Here is a 24,029-nt window from a genome sequence, read left to right on the forward strand (position 1 = left end):
TCCAGCAAGTGGTGAGTAATTTTTCTAACTTGTTTTCAGGAAAGCCGGGTAGTTGTCAAATAGTTACGCATAAGATACAATTAACAGCCGAAAAACCTTGTAAGACTAAACCTTATCGTTACGGCAAACAAAAAGACGTAATCATCGAAGAACATATTCAGGAGATGTTAAAGAATTAAATAATAACGCCCATAAATAGTGAGTACGCGAGTCCAGTTGTACTATGTAGGAAAAAGAACGAGTTTCCTCCTTCGGATAAAAGGGCTTGGAGGTTTGCTATCGATTACAGAAAACTAAATAGTATTACTAAATTCCCAGTTTACCCTTTGCCGGTTATAGAGGAAATTATTAGACAGATCAAATCGACAAGATACATGTCTACTTTGGACTTAACGTCTGGCTACTATCAAATAGCTATGAGACCCCAAGACATACATAAAACCGCGTTTATAAAAAATCGGGCACTTATGCATTTTTACGCATGCCCTTTGGGTTGTGTGGGGCCCCATCAACATTCCAGAGAGCTATGGACATTGTTCTAAAGCTTGTCCTAGAAAAATCAACTTTAATTTATCTAGATGATATAATTATAACGAATAGTACGTTGGAACAACACATCAATGATCTAGAACAAGTTTTTAAATTATTAAAAGAGGCCGGTCTTACAATTAACGACTCAAAATGCAAGTTCGCAACTAAAGAACTTAAATATCTCGGTTATAAAATTTCGCAAAAGGGTATAGAAACGCAAGATTCAAAAATAAAAGCCATCAAGAATTTCCCACCGCCCAACACCGCCAAGAAACCTTTTTCTTTCCTTGGGTTATGTTCTTACTATCGGTCTTTCATAAAAGATTTCGCTAATATTGTTGAACCACTCTTAGTAATCAAAAGAAAGAGAGGTAAATGTACGTGGACAGCGGAAGCAAATACAGCATTTGAAAGATTAAAAGAAGCGCTCATCAGTGCCCCTGTTTTGGAATTCCCGGAGGACGAAAACCTGGAAATTGCAGCAGATGCGTCAGACTATGCGGTGGGGCGGTTCTTATGCAAAATACCCATCCTCTGGCATTTTTTAGTAAAACGTTGAATCAGACACACAGGAATTATACAGCTACAGAGAGAGAAACATTAGCCGTATTAATGGCTGTACACAAATTTCGAGTTTATTTCGGCAAAGCGCCAGTAACAGTCTTTTCGTATCATGCGGCTGTTGGTAGACTTTACTCGGGGAAATACCTAACGCCCAGGTTAATAAGATGGGCTTTAAAACTCCAAGAATATAATCTCAGAATAAAATATAAACCGGGTAAGGAAAACAATGTAGCTGACGCACTTTCTCGTATAAAACTGGACGATGAAGGAAATGAACTTAAATGCGCTGTGTTGACTTCAAAAATTTTAGATTCTAGAGATACGATTATCACTGAACTGAAAGCTGATCCTGAATTTGGAATATCTATGCATATTTGAAAGACCCAGAAAGCTTTGAGCACACAGATATCGATGTGATAAGAAATAGAGCAGAAAACAATGAAATAATAGATAATTTATTATTTTATACGAAAACAACAAACGAAAATCTTGAGTACAAACCAGTCATCCCAGCCTCGCTTCGATTAAGCATTTTGAAGGAATTACACGACGCGAAAACAGCGGGTCATTTAGGGGTCAGAAAGACTTTAAAAAGGGTACGCGAGGCGGTATATTTCCCGCAATTATACAAAATAGTAACTGCGTATGTCAGGTCCTGCAATCAATGTCAGTTAATAAATGATATTAATTACAGCCCGGCCGGGTACTTAAATAGCATTCGCGCTACATTTCCGAATGAAATTTTAGGCATAGATCTTCTTGGTCCCTTCCCCCAGAGCGAGTTAAATAAAAATCGTTTTCTTTTAGTAATAGTAGATCATTTTTCAAAATGGACAGAAATTGTTCCACTTAAACGCGCGTCAGCCAAAACAGTCGCAGATGCATTCTTACACAGATACATTTTAAAATACGGTGCACCGATAAAAGTCATTAGCGATAACGGTAAACAATTCATTAGTCAAATATTTGAAAACATATATTCACTGGACTTGGCATACGCCATATCAAAATGGTTCCGTATAGACCACAGGCAAACATAGCAGAAAGAGTGAATAAAAACATAGTAAAAATAATTCGCAGTTACGTGAGCACACATCACAAGCGCTGGGATGGCTACATAAATGAATTAGCTTATGCTTTAAGAACGGCAAATCACGATACTACGGGAAAAACCCCAGCAGAATTATTTTTAGGCCGAAAGTTAATTACGCCTTTAGATAAATTATTCTTTGTGCAACAAAGAGAGCAAGAGTTTAAACAGAAAGATGTGCAAAAACTTATTGATCAGGCGCTTAAAAGCTCGGATACGGCAAGAAATAAGCAAAAAGCGTATTATGATAGAAAACGCCGTGAAGCAGATTTTAAAGTTGGGGATAAAGTATTGAAGCGGAAATTTTCTTTATCAAGTGCCCCAGACAATTTTACGGCAAAGCTAGCTCCAAAATTTGAAGGCCCCTATGTAATTCAGGAAATCAAAGGAGTCGTATTATACCTTAAGAACGAGAGAGGGGAGATCTGTAAAGCAAGTCCCGACCAGGTGAAAAAATACTATAATCCAAATGATTTTGAAATCCTTAAAAGTTTCTTCCAGGACTCAAGTCTAAACGAAGTAGAAGGTCCAGAAATAACAACAACTGTTCCACCACCCAAGAAGCAGAGAACTGAAGAGAGACCTAGCCCTTCTACAACCCGGACGACGGTACCAAAAAGAAAAAATAAAAACTTTCAAACTCCAGCATTTAAGAAAAACAAGAATGCAGATGCACCGCGTAAAGAAACCGTGGTAAAGAGGAAAACAACACCTACAACGTATCGCAGGAGAAATTATACTTCAAGGAGGACGCTCCCAGGGCCAGAGAGTCAGGTGCCAGCAAGGCCGCCGTTCCGGAAACTGAAACGGCAACAGGAGGAACGAAAATACCAGGAACAACAGAAGAAATTCAAGAAGGACGTCAAGACCAGCTGTCCAATGGAAAAACGGAAACTACAACAACCCGACGATTACTCCGCCAAGAGGCCAGCATGCAGAGAACGCAAAAGAAAAACTAATGTGGACGATACTCGGAGGTCAGTAAGGAGAAGATTGACGTCCATGAAACCTATAACTTGGGAACAATATTGCCAGAAAAGAATGACGGAGTTTCAATCATCGAAAAGTCAAAGATAAGTTAAAATCTTCTATAAATTCTTTTTTCTCTTTTGTTCCGAAATGTTATGCATAAGTACGAAGTTCTATGTTTTGACGAAAGTCAATATGTCTCGGTTGAGACTTAGTTTTGTTTTACTTTATTTAGCTAAGGCAAAAGTATTATATTCTTTAAGTATAAAAGCTAAGAACAAGCATTTTCTGTTGGTCGAAAGACTAATTCTGTTATGTTAAAGCCAAAAATGTGGCCGAAGATAAAAATAACTTCGTATTCTTGTATTAATAAGAATTTTAGTTTCAGTGCCGCCAGCTTGGCGAAGAATGAGTAAAGTAAAAATTTATTTTCTCTTATTCATTTTATGGTAAATTGTAAAAATCATATGTACGTAAATACTTGAATGTTATGTAAAAGTAGAATTTAGTCTAGAAGCATAAAATTTTAGATGCTAAAAGTAAATGCTTAAAAGCAATGAATTCAAAATTTAAGTATTAAACTGTAGATAAAGTCATGCTTTAGAGCGAAAGCCTGCATGTTTAAAGATGAATGAGGGGGAAGATAGAATGAATGTGTTTTGTAGGGTTCTCCACCTACACTTGAATTTTTAAGAATGTTAAAGTAGCTCATCGAGTTGTAGAATGTCGAGTAAGGTGTGTCTATTTGGTCGTTGAATTCTAACAAATCATGGTGGTTAGGGGAAGTGTTGTAAGACTAAAACACGAATATTCTCGTTTGACACCACACATGGTGGAGAGCCAGGGTAAAGTTAAATTAATGTTTGAAAAATTGAATGAATGTGAATTAAGCAATAACTAAGGAAAACGAATCGTTTAAAAACAAAAATTTATTCAGTGTCAAGAAAGTGTAAATTATAATGTATTTAGTATAATGTATACTGATACTTATTCCTTCCAGATGCTGGAAGGAAAAGAACAAGATTGATTGATGAAGTCCAGGAAAAGTTGCTGTAAGAAGAGAGATTTATAAGTATCGACAGAAATTTAGTATACAAGTTGTTACATAAGATTTTTTGTGTGTGAACGAGGCTCTCGGGAGTTAGTTCAGAATTATAGAAACTTACAACAGGTCGTTTGTAGGACCTGCTTCCAAGTTTTCCAAATTCTGGCAGCGGCAAATGTAGGGTTTATATTTATTTTAACTAACATTTATTTTAAGTTTAAACTATCTTTCCTGTCAAGCCTTACTTTCCCCTGGAACTGCCAATGCCAGAGTATGTAAATTTTAGTAGAACGCGCAAGGATTCAAATTATCAGCGGAAGTATTCTGAGTTAACTAGAAAGGAAACGAGTTCGAGGTGTGCTGTTCTTACTTCACGAGCGCGGAGGTAGTTAGCCAGAAATAGAAATTGAAGAACCCCGCGTTTCGGCCTGTGTGCTTGCCTTGGAGAATTGTTAATCGTTCATAGGGATATTCAAAGTTGCTGAATTAGCAGCGGTATTGTAAAACGCGGTGAGGTTAGTTACTTTTAGAGAGCCTCTTAGTTAGAGCCTTGTTATTAGTTTCTTTTCAAGTTCTTATTTTTATATTACCGCCGAGTTGGCGTAGTTTGTGAGCGTCAAGAGCACGCACTTGTAATTTATTACGTTGAATAAGAAGGGACTTAAACCCTTAGCAAGACTCTGTCATTTATCCAGTTTCAACAGTCACCTCTGGGTTGCGTGCAAGTTGGAGGCGCGCAACTCTACATAGTGATACGTAAAATATGCAGCATTTTTTTATTATTGGGGGAAAGAGTTAGTAAAATCTGATGATCATGAAAACGATTTAAAAGAAGCTGCAGATATTTATACGGAACAGTGTCTGGTTAAACACAAAACATATGGTGAAAAGCAAAAAGTCTGCAGACATTCCGTTCGCTAGGATGTGAACCCGGACTGTTGCTGGTAATTGCCACTGATTAGCTTACATTTCTGAAACTTGTAATTCAATTCATTTGGTTAATTGCTTCTGGTGTAAAATAAATTATCGCATTGATTACTTTTCTTGCTCCTCATCTTTTGTTATACTCTTTCAGTATGTAGGTAGCGTTCTTATTACCGCGTATAGTATACTATTTAATTGTAACGCTCTTATTGCAGCAAGAGACATCTCTCTAGACTATGATGCATTATCTTCTAGGATTCTTTTTGCACTCTGGCTTTTTTTCCAAATATCTGATTTCATTAGTTTTCTTCTTTCTTTTGCATAAAAGTTAGCGCGCATTGATAGCCCAACTACGTCCCTTTCGTCTTTTATCTTTTAATCTAGCATTTTATATTTTTGGAGAGAGAACTGCTCAACTTGGAAGTTTTCTGAATTTTCAACACTAAGTTTTAAACATTATGAAAAGTCACGTAAAACGCTTTTTCGCGAAAATTCGTTAATTTTTATAATTTTTAATTGTCTAATTATAGAATACTAGCAAATAAATTTTCTTTAATATGCATTTCTAGGCGACCAAATTCATTTATATATGTAATATATATGTATAAATTTTATAAGTAAGAGGAATGTATCAAAGCTAATGCTAAAAAATACATTTGGCACTATTGTTCCTTAGCAAAAATGTAAAATCATGTAACAACTAGAAACAATATTAAAGTAGTAAAAGCTATCTCATAAAAACTAAATGTAAAAATTACAAATCGAGATTACTTCAAAATTAAAAAGGGGTGAGAAAAATTTAAGAAATTTTAACGCACAAATAATTTTAAAAAAACTCTTGTAAAAATTAAATACATTTCAAATACACAGTAAATATGTACAATTGATAAAGAATGCTATAAAATAAAGTTCATTTTTTCATTTTTTAATTAATCACCATAATGCAATCTGCTCCAGTGTGACTCCAAACAAACAATATTCTACGAAATTCACAGAACAAAATAAGTTTTTCCTAATTAAAACGCAGAAAAAATAACTGGGTAAATCAATATTTTTTCTAATAAATGTGGAACCTAAGAAATGGCAAAAATTTCCACAATTGTTTTTCTGGTTTTCTAATTTTGAGAACCCTTATTTTGTTCTGTTTGAATTATGCACAGTATTGATTGTTTGGGATCATGTAGGAGCAAATTGTATCTAGATTATTAATCAGAAGAAAATTGTAAAAACTTGCAAAAACCTTCTAAACTTTATTTTATAACATTTCTTATTAATATAATAAAAACTTTGATGTCCTTGCATTTTTATTTTAAATTGCATAAAATCTTTTTAAATTACATTAAAAGGTTTTGCCGTTTGAATTATCTATTAATTTGTTCTTATGATCATCCAGATATAAGTCAGAAACTTTACGCGTTGAAAGCGTTTTAGACGCCTGCTTGAAAAAAGCCAAAACATTTCCACCTGTTTGTTGCATTTTTATTATATTACATTTTAAGTTTATTCAGATGTTTTGCTTTTCTTTCAGTTTTGATTTGTATTCTTCCTCTTAGGTAGCAACACTTTCTGATTTAATTCTCTTTGAAGCATATAGTGCGACATTAATAATTAGTAATCCTCTGAAATTTCTAAACTCTTGTTTTATATAAGGATACGAATAAGAATTAAAATGATTAAAATTCCATATAAAGCCAATTATAGGCCTGGAATAAATAATTTTTTATATCTTACTAATATTTATTATTATTCCGCCTGCTTCACCCCTCAATGGGCACTACAGGACAGTCATGTTATTCTGATCGTTGCTACAGCAACCTATTTTGGTTGTTCATTTTTTCAACCTTATTATAGATAAACAGATTTAACAATATTTATTACTTTTGTTGGGTGCTCCAACTTACAATTTTTTGGAAATGTTAGTATAAAATTAGCAAAAAGGGTTAGTTAGCTTAGAGATATTTACATATATAACATGAATTGAGGCTTGCTGCCTTTACATTTCGTCAGGTGATTAGACCTGGTTATCTGCTATGATTATGTTTCTCTTAGATTAGACATACTCTATGATAGTTCTAATGCCCCGCTGTCCGTAGTAATCCTGAAGAAGATCTTTGAGATTATGTGATCCCTGAAGCTGAGGAAGGAAGGCTCTGATGGGAGAAGTGAGTGGACAGTCGTGGATGTAATGTGAAACGTCTGCTGAAGAAGCTGAAGCACCGCAGGTGCATTTTACGTTTTGATGGCAGAACCTGCTGAGGTACGCGGGAAATCTTCCGTGATTTGTGAAAGCTTGTTTAGATAGAAATCTGTTTTCAGCCTTTTGGTGGATACCACGGGATATATTTTACTAATATGAACTTTTCGTACTATATATTTAACTCGACAAACACTTTAGTCACAAAGAATGGAAGTTTATTATGATAATTTTCGAAGCTGCAAATCGAAAATTAAAAAAAAATGAGTGAAAATCGTTCCCTAACTCTAACGATATATTTTGTAATATCGTTTTTAAATTCCTAAATAAGTTTATCTCCCTGTATTCAGAATGAAACTGTAATTAAATTACTAGTGAGAGATAGTTAAAACACTTTGAGATTATGTTCTTTTCAAAAATTAATTTAATTTCAGAAATTTTAACTTGGAAAAGTAGGGTACCGCATCACATATTACTAAAATATTATCATTCTGTAAAAAAATATAAGGCTAATCCTATTAAAATATAATCAAATTATTGAGACATCATTCATTAGGATAGTGTGTTAAGACATGTGTTAAACTGCATTTATCCGCGAGCGATGTAAAGACTTTCATAGAATTTTTATAGATGCGAATTGTGCTACATGTAGCTATATATTATCAAATGTTTAACTTTTATGTATACATATAACCAAATAAAGTAATATAAATTAATTCGAATAAACATTAATTTTGTTTGAAAAGATATTATTCTTAATTTGGATTCTTTCCAAATTGGATCAGAATGCATCAACATGGAATTTACTGACTGGTAACATTTGTATTTTATCTCCTTGTTCATTTAGCTAAGTGTGCTGAAGAACACGAAATTTGTCCCACTAAGGGAAGGGATGTCTTCGTGGAGGACTTTCTAAAAATCGATTTTGTTCACGTTATATACGGGAAAAACCTCAAAAAATGGTCATGAAGCTTGCCCGTTTATCAGGATTTAAAATAACGGCATTCATCAGTCTTATTCACTCAGCCACAAGAGAATCTAAATTACCAGCGAAAGCTCTGACTGCATGGGTGCTTTCTTAATTTCCTTCATGTGAAGACCAGCCACTTTCTTTCAGAAAGGCCTTCATGAAGGCATCCCTTCCTTAAATAGTCATTCTGCGTTTTACTGCATTCATTTTTTTTAAGAAGGAAACCCAAGATGGATCACGAACAAATTTGACGAAGGTGAAATGAGTTTATTTAAATCAAACCCAAACTGATCTTATCAGTTAATGGACAGCAATTAAGAACAGATTTTATATCAAAATAGACAATATACAGCCTAAAAACGAAAATAGCTTACGATATTTTCTTCTACGCGTCACTAGCAGGAACTGAGGCCAGCGCACTTCGTTGTCAGGATTTTTTACCACTTAAATAAAATGCATTCGGATACAATTTTTACTTTTAGAAGATTAAATTTCACTATACATGTAAGGCTCACGAGGAAAACCACGAAATCATCCATGCAGCTAGTCTGCAATTTGACTTTTAAACCCAGGGTGATCATAAGTTAATTATGTGAAAACTACAATTTTCGGATGAGTGGTGCTAAATAAATCTAATAATCGAGGTGAAGAATGCTTTAATAAAATTTTATTCATAAAAAGTTATGTTTTCCTGTTAAATATATGTTCCCAGTTTCTATAATTTTCCCTCTTTTTTCTGTACATTTTAAGTGAAAGAAAATTCCAGGTCTAAATCACAGTATGTCAGTAACGTATAATGTCATTTCTCCCGTCCAAGTTCGAGTCCCGGTGGGGGCACGGCTCATTTTTCACGTTCCTTCTTCAAAAAATCTAATGACTCTATAGATGTTATCGAAAAGAATCTCTCAGCATTACACAATTAAGTTAGTTATTTGTAAATGTATGTAACTCAGCTAACTAAAGGCCTGCCTCTAGAATACATTGTTTGTTATATGAGCTACTTACTATTTAAATCTTAGTATGGTTTTAATATAATATTTGTCTTACTTCATTTATTTTTTTCGTAAGTTCCAGTAGCTGGAAGCGTTGACTGTAATTAGGAACAAGAAAATGTGTCGTCAATAATACTGAGTTTCCCAGCTTTAGACTATTTCATTCCTTTACACCAAATAAAATAGTTTTGCTTTAGCAATATGTAAAACTCGAACTTCTTGTACAAATGTTATGGACTCACTGAAGTATTTTCTTTCACTATATAATGGGCATAAAAAATTTCTGAATGAAATACGTTTAAAATAAAATCTTTTGAAAAGCCGATTTGAGGATAAGAAGTGAATGAAAAACATGCGTTATTCTAGACGACTGAACAAATCTGGATATGTCATTTCAATGCATTGCTGAAAATTCCGTTAACCATGTCGCCGAAATGAAGCATATTGCTTACAAAAGGTTTATTGCTTTCGTAAGTCAGGCATATTTTTGCTCATTAAAATATCCTTATTATTTCCAAAAATAAGCTTATGTTCCATTTCAATCCGATTCGCTTTTTGTAGGTCTCCCAGATGGTACATTCAGGGACAACCAAAGCTCTGTTTTATTATTCCATCTATCAAATAGATCGGAATTGGATTATTTTTTATTGAAACTGATTAGATAGAATTTGCTGTTTTAATGGAAGCAATAAAATTTGAAGAAACGCAGTTTCTTATGAAGTTGTCCATTTTATCATTGTTATCATTCTTATCATTGTTATTGTCCATTTTATCATCAAATCCTTAACGTTTTTTTAAATCCAGAGTAAATAAGACACTGAATATGGAAAATTTATCCCGAATTCAGTTGTCAACAAACGGATTGGTTGCATACTTTTGAGGTCTTTTCAAAGTGTAAGCCAGTTCTCCTTGAGTAGTCTTCCAAGAGGGCATAAAGCAGGTAGACCTTGTATTCTGCACTCTGTACATATCAACTATGTAGACTACCAATATTTAATATTTTATATCTCCAATCGATTGACTTTTAAAATGTCTGATTAAATATTACAAGAAAACTTCCTTTTTCAGGTGAAAATTTTCATCGGAAGAAATAAGTTTAGTGCTAATTTAATAACATTTTCGTGATGTACTTAATTAAAGATTTGGTGAATGTACTAAATATTTTATTCGAATAAATCATTTCTGATGGCCGCTTTTTTAACAGTTATTGGTTGGGTAATGGAAAGTGTAAAATTTGGCACAATAGTGTTGCATGAATGAACTGTATCGTAAACAGAGCTAAAATCAAAGCCTTGTGTAACTTTTATGACATACATTGTTGTTTTTCAATAATTCTTTAAAGTAAAGAATTAAGTACGGTACAGTGCTCAAAATGTGGTGTTTGAAGCATATGAAATTTAATCTTTATTTCGTACTTTCTTATCTTTTGAATTTGCTATCACTAATTAAAAAAATATCATATGTATGGTTAGTACTTGACAAGTATCCGTTCAAAACAAATAGTCTGTATGTTTTATTCGAAATACAGCAAATTATGTTATCTCTTCTATACATTACGTCATTTTCCTGGGCTAAAACTTCCATTTATTAATTGTGCAATCAGTATTTAGTACTTGGTCTGCACTCTGTGCGAGTATTTCAGAGGTCGTGGTTCGATTCCTAGCGAGGGCGTTGCTTCTTTTTCAAGGCTCCGGCTTCGAAACAACCTAATGTCTCTGCAGTGGCACCCGAACTAAAAGAATGCCGGATGATTCTCCACACCCAGGATTAGGCGATTGGGTCCCCTAAACCACTAGTGGCCCTTTAAAAAGGGGAGTATATAAGGTATTTCTCCGGCCTTCTTAGCATGCCTTCGTAATCTAGTGATCTGCACGCTGGGCGCATATTCCAGAGGTCCGTCGTTCGATTCCTGGCGAGGAATTTGCTCCTTTTGCAAGTCTCCGGCTTCGAAACAACCTAATGTCTCTACACTATGAATGTTCTTGCACTGAGTGCTTTTTATTTCTGTTCCTGTTAGAAGTTTGCCACTGTGTATGGTATGATCTCGGTTTATTATCTTTTGATTATATACACACATGCGCGTGCGTTCATCTGCGTAGTTACGTTTATGTTGCCATGGTTTTCCCAATTTGTTGTAAAAATACCAGCAATTTACTCTTAAAAACCTCTATAAAAGCAGCATTTCCTTTAGCAAATAGCCCTCACCTGCTTTGCTGTAATCTAAATAATTAAATCTAATATAAACCTTAAATAGTCTAAAACTCTTTTTAAATTTAAAACAAGTTGAGTCCGTCTTATCTTTTACCATATGCAATTATGTAACCCCGTAATTAATAAAATTGAAATAAAGGCACAAAAGTAAGTATTTTTGAAAACCAAATATACCAAATTTCATTTCTCAACTAAGAATGATTAGAAGATGAGCCTAATAATCTCAAAATAAATTACAGGTTTTTTTTTCCATTATTTCATTTTATAGGTACACTCTGAAGGAATGAATCGAAAATAATTAGCAGTCACTTAAGTGTGGCTTGAATTGCATTCATTTAAACGTTACTAAAGAAAGATACATGTATGCTCCTATGACCTTTTACTTCGCAATCATACAGCAAATTAAGATCTGATAGTCAAATAATGTTCTGATCTTTCCAGACACCGACTGTTTTCCAAGTATAGTTAAGAAATGGAGCCGAATCCAAAGAAAAATATTTATTTTTCCAAATTAAACAGTACCAATATGTCACGTTAATTGTGAAAACGTTAAAAGGGATTTGCAGTATTAAGAAGAACTTAGAAGTACTTAGAAGGAAAATCTTGAAAGGAAATGAATATTCATGCAATGGGAATAGTAAGGAATAAAATACCTCTTTAAATGATGTTCTTAAAGTAGAATGCTTCCTTTTAAACGGAAGAACAAAGTAGTATAATATATTCTGTCAGAAATGTAAGCAAAAGTATTAAAAATCAAATTAATTAATCAGAGATGTCTGATATGATTATGTATGAATACTTTATGAAACAAATTATTTTCTGTAAAGTCTTACCTGGTCAGGTTTAGTTTCCCTGAATACGACATCATAAATGAATCATGCGAAATATTTCATTAACATCTCCAAATCACACGTTCTAAATTTAGCAAGTTTTAGTTTACAAAAGAGATACAATAAATACCTTAAGTTTCAGTAGCCAAAATTATTATTTTCTTTTTCTTTTTAAGCTTCATGCTCCATTCAGTTTCAAATATTATATCGTTTTCAATTTTCATAGCAATAAATATTTGGTCGCCAAGCTTGTTATTACATGCTAAGCTTGTTATTAAATTGGTTTCATGAACCTTATCCTCTTCTGATTATATTAAAAATGCATAAAATGCATAAAATTTAATTTCTCGGCAGGTTTTATTTTTTATTTGTCATAATTAATTTACAAATTAATTTTTTAAATTACAACAAATCTAAAATTAAAATTATACACACACACATAGATACATATAATGTAAAAACGCATTTCAAAACATAATCTATTTGCAAGCTGAAAGCAGCAGCTAGTGGTAATAATACAAATACAAAATAAATTTAAAAAATCCCAAAGCACAGGGGTAAATTTAATGAAAGGGGCAAAAAATGTTAAAACAAAAAACAAAAAAGGAAGATGTAAATTACTCTTTTACTGTTTCATTTTCGGTTTTATCATTTTTGCACCTTTCACGTATTTTACCGTTCTGCTTGTGTTTTTTTTTATTTTTGCATATGGTTTGTTCCGAATTGACTAAGGAATGGATTTTAAACGTATTAATTTAATTTAATTTATATATATATGTGGACCAAGTTTTGTGAATACGCTGCATATAAAATATCTATCTTTCAAATAATAAATTAATAATAGCTCTTTAATTCCCGTTTTCATTCTAAATAACAAAGCAATAAATTTTTTAACTAAACCTCCCCGCAATTCAGATGCTAACTTGCCGATGAAATCTGAACCCAGCATGTGGACATTAAACTGATGTGATCCGAAATGTAATCCGATATAAAAGGTCAATCGCGTCGCAACTCTCTCTCTCTTTGCTCTTTACCTGTGCTTCTTTTCGCTGGGTCGCCTTGCCTCTAGTTTTACTTTTCTAATTTCGTCCATTCTTTAAGATGTAAGCAATACAAAATTGGGGCGTGGGGTACATAGCGCACCCACAGTGATGATGTGCATTATCAAGGAATAAAAATATTTGTTGAGTTAACCGTTATGTGTGTTCTTCGAGTGTCATCTTTCTAACGACGCAGTAAAATCTCTTCAAGTTATAACGCAGAAAACCGACGTCAGTCCATTGCAAGTCTCTCACCAAGTCATCTCATTACAATAATGACGCAGTCTTATTACATTAACGTCGTAATCATATTACACATACACACACACACACACACACACATATATATATATATATATATACAGGGTGATTCTAAATTTTTTATTATCTAAATTATTAAGAGGAAATTATCTGTTTGGGGGAAAATTGCTGCTCAAGGTAGAAGTTTTTTTCCCCTTCGTCATCTTCTATCCTGTCTTCCTGGAATTATTATGCTGCGCTCATTCTACCTGAAGCACACTTCTATGTGAGACGAAGTTCTGACAGCCGGAACACGGTATGAACTTTTCATGCTAATCTCGGCATACAGCGGAATTTGTAATTTGTTAATAATACTCAGCCCTTGATTAGATAATTACTTGTTGCAATGCTGAAAGGTGATCAAAAAAAGTATAGACGAAAAGTAAGATATTTAGAACCAATTTACACAAAATGCGAAAAGAAGTGAAATTCAATGCAAATAAATTTCAAACTATCCTATAAATATATAAAATAAGAATTAAAGAAATGTAAAACTAAAACATAAAAATTATAAAACCTCAAAAAATACACCAAATCAGAAAACTTGTAAAAGCAGAGGAATTCAGTCAAAGCTGATACAGCGTTATCAAGAAGAGCATACATCAGATCTATTACAATCCTTCCTCTACTTGAAAAACACTGCGTTTCTGTATCCAAAATTAACTTATGGACTATTCTAAAGTATTTATCGTAATTATAACAGATCCTCCGAAAATTTTGAGACCGTCTTCGACGCAGGATAAAACTTCCAATGTCAAATGAAGCAAAAGAATTAAATATTTAACTGAATTTAAAGTTGAAATAAATTAGAAATACAAAAATTAAAATACCAAAGAATAACAAACTGAGATTATGAATTTTAAACTTACTCAGAGGACGAAGATCAATCCGGTAGCGGAAAAAAAAAATTAAACACATCCAAATGAAAAAAGAAACCATATTTGATTAAAATAAAAAAAAAAAATTAAGTATGTTTTTTCATCTAATGTAAGATTAAAATTAGAAAAAATTTTAATTAAAATGTAGAAATATAAAATCTAGTAGAAATTAAACGAGAACACTGTAATCAAACTACAAATTTCGAAACAAAGAACAGAAACGTTAGATTCAAATCTGACTCTAAGGGTTGCTAGTTTGGGCGATTGGTATTGAATATCACTTCTTTTGGGTCTCTCTGTAAAACTAGTTCTAAATTTCGGACTTTCTGTACATATATATTCAACGTATCCACAAAAATCCTTACCCGGCCTATATTTTCGCAACTGCTGATCGTAGACGTATATTTCCAGTTACCAATATGTTTCTAATAACGAAAGGATCCATATGTGCTTTGTTAAAATCATAAAATTAAATTTATTTTTATGAGGTCTAAGTGAGAAAAGTAGCTTATAGTATGCATTTGGAAGACTTTCAAGAGAGGGTTTTGAGTGTTCCATCACTTAAGCTATCACCAGTTAGGAACGTCCCATCACTTGAGCTACATAAACCACTGGATTATTCTTTTTCAACGTTCCGTCCTCAATACTAGCAATATTCGGCACTATAATTTTAATACTAAACATACAAAATCCGATTTGTCTTATCGGTTAATCGCCAAACTACAGTAGCAAACTATAGCAAAATAAAAATCGCGCACCCACAAGGAAAGAGATTGATCATGAAGAAAATGGGTCAGAGATATGGGAAGACCATGAAGAAAACTTGAAATCCGTTAAAGAAATTATAACATCATGTAATGCAGCAAGAGCAATCTAGAGCCTTACAGAATAATATGGAATAGGTCCACAATGGACACCGATGCATGCAGAAATACGGCAGGGCATTGGATGCATACAAAAGTCTAAACTTTTCCTGAAAGATACCTCGCCACAGTCGGTTAACTGCGTAACTAGCTCAGACATCTTTCCCGATGGCTGAAGCATGCGCTAACCATATGCCAAACGTGTTTAACAGCTATCGAATTACCAGGACGTCCATAGGAGTACTGTCACGTTGCGGATGAAGCCCACCAAAATATGCCATTCATTTGGCGGCATCAGCTCTGCGCACTGATGAGCATTATATTGAAAAATAACCCAGATATATTGCAATAAGTCACAGGATACTGTCGAAGTAATGTTGGCCGGTCAAATAGAAGATGGCTGAAAATTTTTAACTCATATTATATTCATTTAAATGTTATTTTTATTTACAGTGCTAACTATTCAGTAATTTAAAAAAAAAACTTAGCTGCTGAATAGAAGTTACAACTATGCACAACTTTTAGTTTCGTTTCCGACAAATAAAAAGTATTACATATTATGGAACATATTACAGTTGATAAAATATGCACCTTTTTTTGTTAATAAATTTTCTAACAGACGGACATTTTGTACTATAAAAAAGAATGCATTAAATCATTTGTTTTTTAGTCTTCGGAATCCCTAATTTGTAAAGTAGATTCATAATACTTATTTATTTTAGAGTGAAAAAGGATTTAATCACCAGTATTTAACTGATTGGTAGAACAGTCAAAAGTTACTTTAAAACAATTCAAATAAGAATATATTTATCATTTCCTCGCTAGGAATAATATAATACGGAAAAACATTAAGATGCAGAAATAAAAAAAAAGTCAACTTAAAATTTGGTCATTATTTGACGCTAGGAAACTAATCAAACATTGCACAGTGTATTCGTCGCAATCGATGTTAAAGACAGCGACAATAATTATAGTTTGTCAAAATCATATATTAAATAATCATTAATAAACCAAAATACATAATACGTTATCTTTAAAAAAAGAGTTATAACACTATGTTTAATTTTTCAGATCCCACTTTTATGATCTGGAAGCAACCAAAAAGTAGACTGCCATTCATCTGGTGAGTACAGCTGTCCACATTCATAAAGTACTGCATATAGATTGAAACTATCACTTCGATATAATTATGTAATAAATATTACATTTAACGCATCTTTTAACTCATATTACAACAACGCAATTGGAGGCATCAGGTCCAAGTCATTCTCATCCTAAAATTCCCTGAAAATCGATAAAACTATAAGTTTGATTTCTTAAAAATGGCTTAAAATTAGTTATTTCCTGCACTTTTGAACAAAATTTTGTGCACGGGGAAAAGAATTTTGGAAACAAGGAGGAGTGGGTTCATATACGTGTAAAACATTAGAGTTGAAATGTTCTGAAATACGTTTAAAGGAATAACGAACTTTGCACAAAGAGCGCTTTTCTTCATATATATCTATAATCATCTTCATCTACTTATGCAACAGGTATGAATTTCTAGGCTATTTACACGATTCCTTGCCAGTGTGGTTTAATTTACATTGGCCAAACTAAGAGAGCCTTAAAATTTCGCGTCAAGAAACATGAGGCATATGTTAGAAAAAAGGAAACACAGAAGTCTTCTGTTGCTCAACATTGTTGGTCCGAAAACCACACTTTCAATTCTTCTGCTGCCAAAATTATTCAAAAAAACATCTTCCATTGGAGAACTGGATTTTCTAGAGGCATTTCACATTCATTTCTGTTCTAGTTAACGATCCTAATTCCAATCCAAATTTGCCTTCGGCCTTTAAAGAAATTATGTTTTAGTTCTGGTTTCACCAACAGATGGCGCCACTTGCTTATTCTTGTCCAGGCTTTCTTATCTTATCTAATCATTATTTCCTATCTTGTTAATTTGCGGTTTTGCAGCTGAGGATGGTGGTTCGGTAAAACCATCAAAACTAGTCCTGTGAAAATTTTGTAAATATAACGCTGATTTTTGTTGTTTGACTTCTGAATTAGTACTCAACTAAATATTTTACATTTAAAGGGAATAGAAAAGGTCTATGATTTGGAAAAAATTAAAGCGACTAATAATAGTTAAACGCATTAGGATTAACACCAAATACATGAGGATTAAAATACAAGCTATATTAATTATATTTACAAGTCATTACATAACAACTTTTTAAAGCCTAGTTGTTTGTGATAGGTTTTGAAATAAATATCATGTCATGTTCTCTCTCATACATAATGTATACTAGAATGCGCTTCATCATCACGGCTAAGTTTCAGATTGATGATTAATAAACTTTGCTTGCTGATTAGCGTAAATGACTATCTTCAATATGTAGATATTTGAACAATATTACAAAACGTCAGTTATTATAAAATACGTGTATATAACTGTAATGGAAACTAAAAAAAATTTTTAAATTTTAGATGTCTAGGACTTTAATTTGATGTTAATTAAATAGCTTAATTTAAGAAATTAGTAATTTGCGTTATGCTCAAAAACTTCTGGTTTGCGTACTATGTACTTCATGTTGGTTTTTATTTTGAAAGCATATTTAAGGTTTTTAAAAATATATATATATATATATGTAATGACGTAGGAAAGTGTTGATAGCAGAGATGTTGATCCATAATTTAACAACTGTGGCATCCGAAGCAGATGAAATATTAATTTTTATTTCAATTGACATTTGTGTATACAATTCATTTAGATTTCTAATTATTCCTATTTCCAGAAAATTTCCATTTTTATATTGTTGTGTAGAAAAAAGCAGTGAGCAACGTCTTAGCGGCAATCGAGGTAGAATCAAAGTGCTTAGTTATCCAATATAGAAGCTTATCAAGATAAAGGTTTCGGTTCGGAAAATTTTGAATTTATTCTTTGAATTTGCTATGTCATAATCGCTATGTAGAAGTCATATTAATCTAGAAATGAAGCAGTCCAGAAAATGCTATTAAGCAATTGCTATTTTTTAATAGAGAGGGGAAATACCCGAGTTAAAATGAAGAATTATGGGGCTATGGCTAATTTAACTTGCAATTTTCATTTGCATATTTCATCTGATATACATATATTCCTTAATATATCTGTCAAACTAGGCTTTATGCGTTGCACCTGTTTAGCTTTTTGCTTGAGCTTTCATAAAGCAATCCGTACTGTGAAATGAGAGTGGAATATTTCTATTTTGTCTTCCATGCTCTTATTTAATAAAAATTCCCATGCAGCCAGGTAATACAAGTCATTAAGCAAAATTAGGAGCTCATGTGAAGTAATTTTAAGGACTCCAATAAATATGCGCGTTATTTCATAATATAAAACTATTTACTTATTCAAGTAATTGAAATAAATGAGACTCTAAATAAAGAGCTGTTTTAAGTTTTAGTAGTCTATAAAATGAATCACATAAACTCTTTTAAAGGAAGCTAAGCATGTATAACATATCTGAAAAAATGTAGCATTCAAAATACGATTCGTATAATCTGCAGGCGCATGAATCTGGAAAGCATATTTTTATGCTAATGTTTGCTTATTATAATATGTTTTCAAATTGCATATTATAAGGAAATGAAGTGAAGTAAGTTAATTCGCTTACTTTCACATAAAGGCTTATTTTCAAACGAATGAGTATCTGTTGAATATATGTTCGGATTATTAGAGGTTATAATCACCAAGATGATTCAGATATAAAACGCTCTATGCAAATTTGCTTCACATGATTCATAATGCATGAATAAACAAACATCTCTGCCATTACAAATTCAAACATTTCTGTATTAAAATTTCGAAGTGATACGCATCACCGGATGCATTAAATGTGATAGAATTTAAGATTCCTATAACTTAATAAAAATTAAATGAAGCAAATGAAAAAAATAGCAACGCGTATGTATTCAAATTATAATTATTTCACTGATGATTGCAGATGAAAATTAAGAGCATTTTATAAAATACGTAGTAAGTTCTTTTACAATCTCTACTGCACTCAAGAATCTCTTTACCTTTTAAGATTGAAAGCATTTCATTCATAAAGAAGAGAGGGGGAATTATCACATATTATGATTTGCTCTTACGAAGAAAATATATAATACTTCAACACTCAATTCTTCTCAAAATAGATGTATGATTGATTCATCTTGAAATATATAAAGTGGAAACATTAGCTGCTAATTTTCTATAGGCAATCAAAAAGCTTTACTCATTACGGGCTTTTCGATCGCCCATGCTGAGCTTCGAAGAATTTTTGCAGTTTTCTAAATTTTTGCAATATCTCGATAGAGCTGCATCTCCAAATACAATTAACGCCACAAACGGCCGAGTAGGTAAGACCGCTCAATGCTCGGAGTTCGGTCGAGACTTGATCGCAGGCGAGCGGCTACATGTTTGGTTTTTATGTTTTTCCTATATTTAATGTGAGTACGACTCCCTTAGAAAGCCCTGCTCGCAAACATACCTCTGCTTAGGTAGGTAGCTCTCGTGTGTTTGATCGAGATAATTTAGATATGCATATTTTCATCTTCCTACTCACATCTATTCAGCAATTAATTTTTTAGCTCTTTGTATTTTTCAATACGGATTTGCAGCTTTCAATCTATTGCTTTATTTTCAATATTCTATCGAAAGCGCTTTTGAATTTTCTAGCAAAACTACAAACTGCACTTAAAGGATTTTAAACGGTTTCGGAAAGAAAATACAATTGATTTTATCTACTCAGACAAAAAGCTATTAAGTTGAAATTAACTTCAAAGTTCCTTTTGATGTAATTTCCTGCAATTATGCTATGATGAAAGAAATTCACGCATTTTGTACTGTCAGCACCGCTGAGATCCCGGGAAACGTCTCTTAAGAAAATTATCAGCTGGTCTTTAATTTCCATTCGCAGGTACTAGCCAATACAGGCGTCGGCCTTTATTAAGGCCGGAAGCTGTGGTCACTTTTTAATAGAGCCACTTAATAGGTGGGCCTATATAAACCTATAAACAGACAGAAAATTCATATCAGTGAGTTCTCCGGGATTCGAACCCGGGCTCTTCGGTACGGCAGTCAGAGTCACTAACTACTCTCCCGCCTTGGCAGGCGATAAGAGCCTAGCAGATAACTGTTTGCCGTTTGCTTCCGCTACACTCCAATAGTTATTTAAACAATAAAATGACGACACGCTCCAAATCACGCCTTTTCTCAAAGCTACCACAATTGTCGACTTCCTAAAACGAATTTATTTGTATTATGCTTTTTCATTTTCCCTAGTTCCTTTGGATATTTTGGCAATCAAGCGCAAGGCATCTTTCTTAAATTTTAACTTTCTTTCAAATACCATGTCCGTTTCCTTTCAACCAGCATCCCGCAACTCGAAACACTTTAGCTTGTTAAGGCAACAGAAAGTATTTTCTCTCTCCACAGAAAGCGAAAATATTCTTTATTCGCAACCTGTTTGTTTATCTTTCCACCGGCGTCTGAAGTTTACCACTCGTGCCCCAATTACTCAATTATCCTGCCCAGAAATTGCATAATTAACCCTAAAGATAGATCTCTACATAACAGAATTATGATTGTTCAGTTGTTCTACCTATCGGCTGATGAAAAGGCTGCACTTTTTACTTAAAATTTACATGTCGGTTCAGCTCACTAATTGTAGCTGATGTAAAGGAGAATACTGTTTTGTTTATTTTCTAACATTACTTCACCTGCACTATTCATTTATTTATCAGTGTATGTATTATCGCGTAGCTACCTTTGTAATGGGCTGAAGTAATTAAAAAGAATGAGATATCGTTTTCCATTCATTAAAGTTACATGACATCCAGGACTTGTATTTCTCTCTAAATTATTCCAAGATCGGTTTCTGGCATCCGTTTATTACAAGTTATTGAGCATTGAAAACCAAAATATGTATCTTTTACCTTTTATCCTTCCATTTATATAGTTTAGTATTTTCATTACATATATCAAACAGATTCGCAACTTTCCAGACTTTCAAAACGGCGTTTATCACAGCGATTGAGTATATAGAATATTAGCACCTACATTTTTCATTATTATATACTTCTAAATTAATAGATTCAAGCATATATTTTTTAAAAAAAGAATTCAGTGTTGGGAGATTTTCTTGATTGATGTAATAATTTTTTTAAAATCTCACATGAAGTTTTAAAACAAGATAATCCTGAATTTAAATTCGATAGATTAAAAGTATTTTAAGCTTGCTTAGCATTGTATATGAAGTGATATTCAATTTATAGGAGTGATTGAAAGCTAAAAATAACTTCCGAGGTCATAAAATGAAGAATACCTCTGCGAAGGACTTATCTAGTCTGATTACGCGGCTAATTTATAGATCACTTTCTATGAAGGCAGCTTCAATTCTGATATTAAATGAGAAAATAAAACCGTGTGGAGACAACCTTCATGCGTCATAGATTGGATTTCTCATTTAAACAAGGTTGAATTCTGCAATATTCAGTACCATGCCAGCCTACTTTGAGAAGCACTACGTTTCCTGGGCTAAAGTAATAAATCTAAGAGTAATAAGTCTAAGAGTCATAAATCTGCAAAAAAGGTAATAAATTTCAGCTTTTAAACTGAAATGCCTTTTTAAATTTCAGCTTGATAAAATTCTACTTTTCAAAATATTTACTGAAGCTGAACTCAAATTAGTACTAACTTCATATCGAGTAATAATAGTTGATATAATCATATAATAGTAGTGCAAGACAATTTTGCTCAAACAGATTAATTGATTTCTCAGCAAAAAGCTCTCTGAGCGAAATCGTTTTCATTAAATGAGTAAATAAAAGGTGTGATTGCAATCCACGTATTAGTTAAAAACATATGATGTCCCCTGGTTTATAAGAAATCTAGCCAAATCTCTCCATTTTTTACATATAATATTCCTGCTTTCTACCTTATTAAATGTATTTCGTTTCCTGAGTGAATAACTCAAACTCTAGTGATATCTAAAATATTCGGAAATGCGATGAATTCACCAATGAAGCTTTGAAACAGCTTAAGACCATATTTCTCAATGAAAATTTTAATCCTTCTTTCTTCTAAGCCTATCATCCTTTTAGCACCAGAGTCATCAGGTTTTCAGCTATATTTCTTGTCATTGCCCACATAGACTCAGGGCTCTAATTTTCCAGATTCATGCAGGTTCCTGCAACATATTGTCCTGCTACTGCAGTATACTTCGCATTTTGTTTCGCAAACGCATTATGACATGTTTTATAAAGCTAAAACAGTCGGGGGTCCACCCTCGATCGAGCGGTAAAGTAGGTGAGCATTGGTAGTTCGGTCCGGCGAACCGGCAGGCTGCTTGGGCGTTTTCGTGGTTTTCCCTATGTGTAACGTTTATATGACTCAGGTTTCCTTAGAATGTCCTTCGTGAAGGCATCTTTTCCTTTAAACAGAGCCCTCGCGTACTTTGCCATAACCAAATAAATATGTCCAAGAAGCCACTATGCTCCACGGTGGAATTTATGAGTGAAGGAGAATTGATCATCTGATGGGAAAAGATTAGACTTTTGTCAGACCGCCATACGACAGCACAGGGACTTTGTGCAGATAACAATGTCGGACTGCATAGCAAAATCGAGAATAATATCGCAAGAATTAGGATTGCATTACAACATACGTCAACTGTGTAGTTGCTGCTCAAAAAACTATCTGAACATGTACCACTGCATGCTATCTTCTTGTAAGATTTATCTCCCTCCTTACTACGTGCCTTTGTGGGTGGAAAGCACGTCCGGCTAGCAAATTGAGTTTGAGTCTCAGAGGTTTTGCACATTTCTGGCGTCTCCAGATCCAAAATAAAATCCCTAATGGTCTCTAGATGCTAGGTCTGGGAATGCTTACAGGGCACCAATTGCTGCTACAGCTGTTGATTTGTCTTCACTGGTCCGTGCGGCTGCAGTGCTGCTTTGAAGGAACGGCACCACATTGTCTTTTCTGATGAAAGCGGATTTTACCCACAACACCACGATGATCGTATCTAAGACTGATGGCCGTATGATGACAGATAGCATTGCCCTAGCATTCGCATAGTCATATTACTCAGTTTTATTGCTTAGGATTCCAAAGCATATTACTCTGGCAATACGCATTTTCCACACATTTAAAAATCCTTTTTGCTACATCTATGAAGTTTTACTCATTATTTTTCTCCTTTAACCTCAAGACTTGTCTTCAGCCTGATTTCAAATGGATAATGGGCTACCATACGTGATACGCAACCTTCGATAATTCGTCATTGCCCACCATGATGCACTGGTGCCTCAGACCGCCCATTTTTCCCAATAATCCAACATCATCACCTAAAACACATCTGAACGAAGCTTGACAAAATAGTCAGTATTGCAGCGGCTTCAGCTGATGAACTTTGGCAATATATGCAAAAAGTACGGACTTATATATCCGAAGAACACAACCATAGATACTTCTTTTCAATGCCAGGGCATGTTGCAATAGTTTTTTCTTATTTGTGGGCAGCAATGGAATTAAATAAAAGGATTTTAACATTGCTTGGTTATTTCTACGTTTCAAGAAGTTTGCTTAGATGTTAGTTGCTTTATTTAGATTTCAGCAAACTT

General features: G+C 33.4%; 1 protein-coding gene across 2 annotated transcripts in view; it reads left to right on the forward strand.

Moving 5' to 3' along the window:
* Nucleotides 1-24,029, forward strand: part of LOC118188321 (neuropeptide F receptor-like) — a 417,607-nt gene that overhangs the window by 308,508 nt on the left and 85,070 nt on the right. Inside the window, exon 3 of one of the 2 annotated variants that reach the window (XM_085808476.1) lies at nucleotides 16,473-16,524. The exons of the other annotated variant lie outside the window; for it this stretch is intronic. The gene's annotated coding sequence lies outside the window, so the exon portion shown is untranslated. The remainder of the gene's footprint in view (nucleotides 1-16,472; nucleotides 16,525-24,029) is intronic. 2 annotated transcript variants of the gene reach the window in all.

Source organism: Stegodyphus dumicola, chromosome X1 (genome assembly GCF_044657685.1).
Source record: "Stegodyphus dumicola isolate Sdum_Otavi_A_Nest chromosome X1, ASM4465768v1".
Classification (NCBI taxonomy): Eukaryota; Metazoa; Arthropoda; class Arachnida; order Araneae; family Eresidae; genus Stegodyphus; species Stegodyphus dumicola.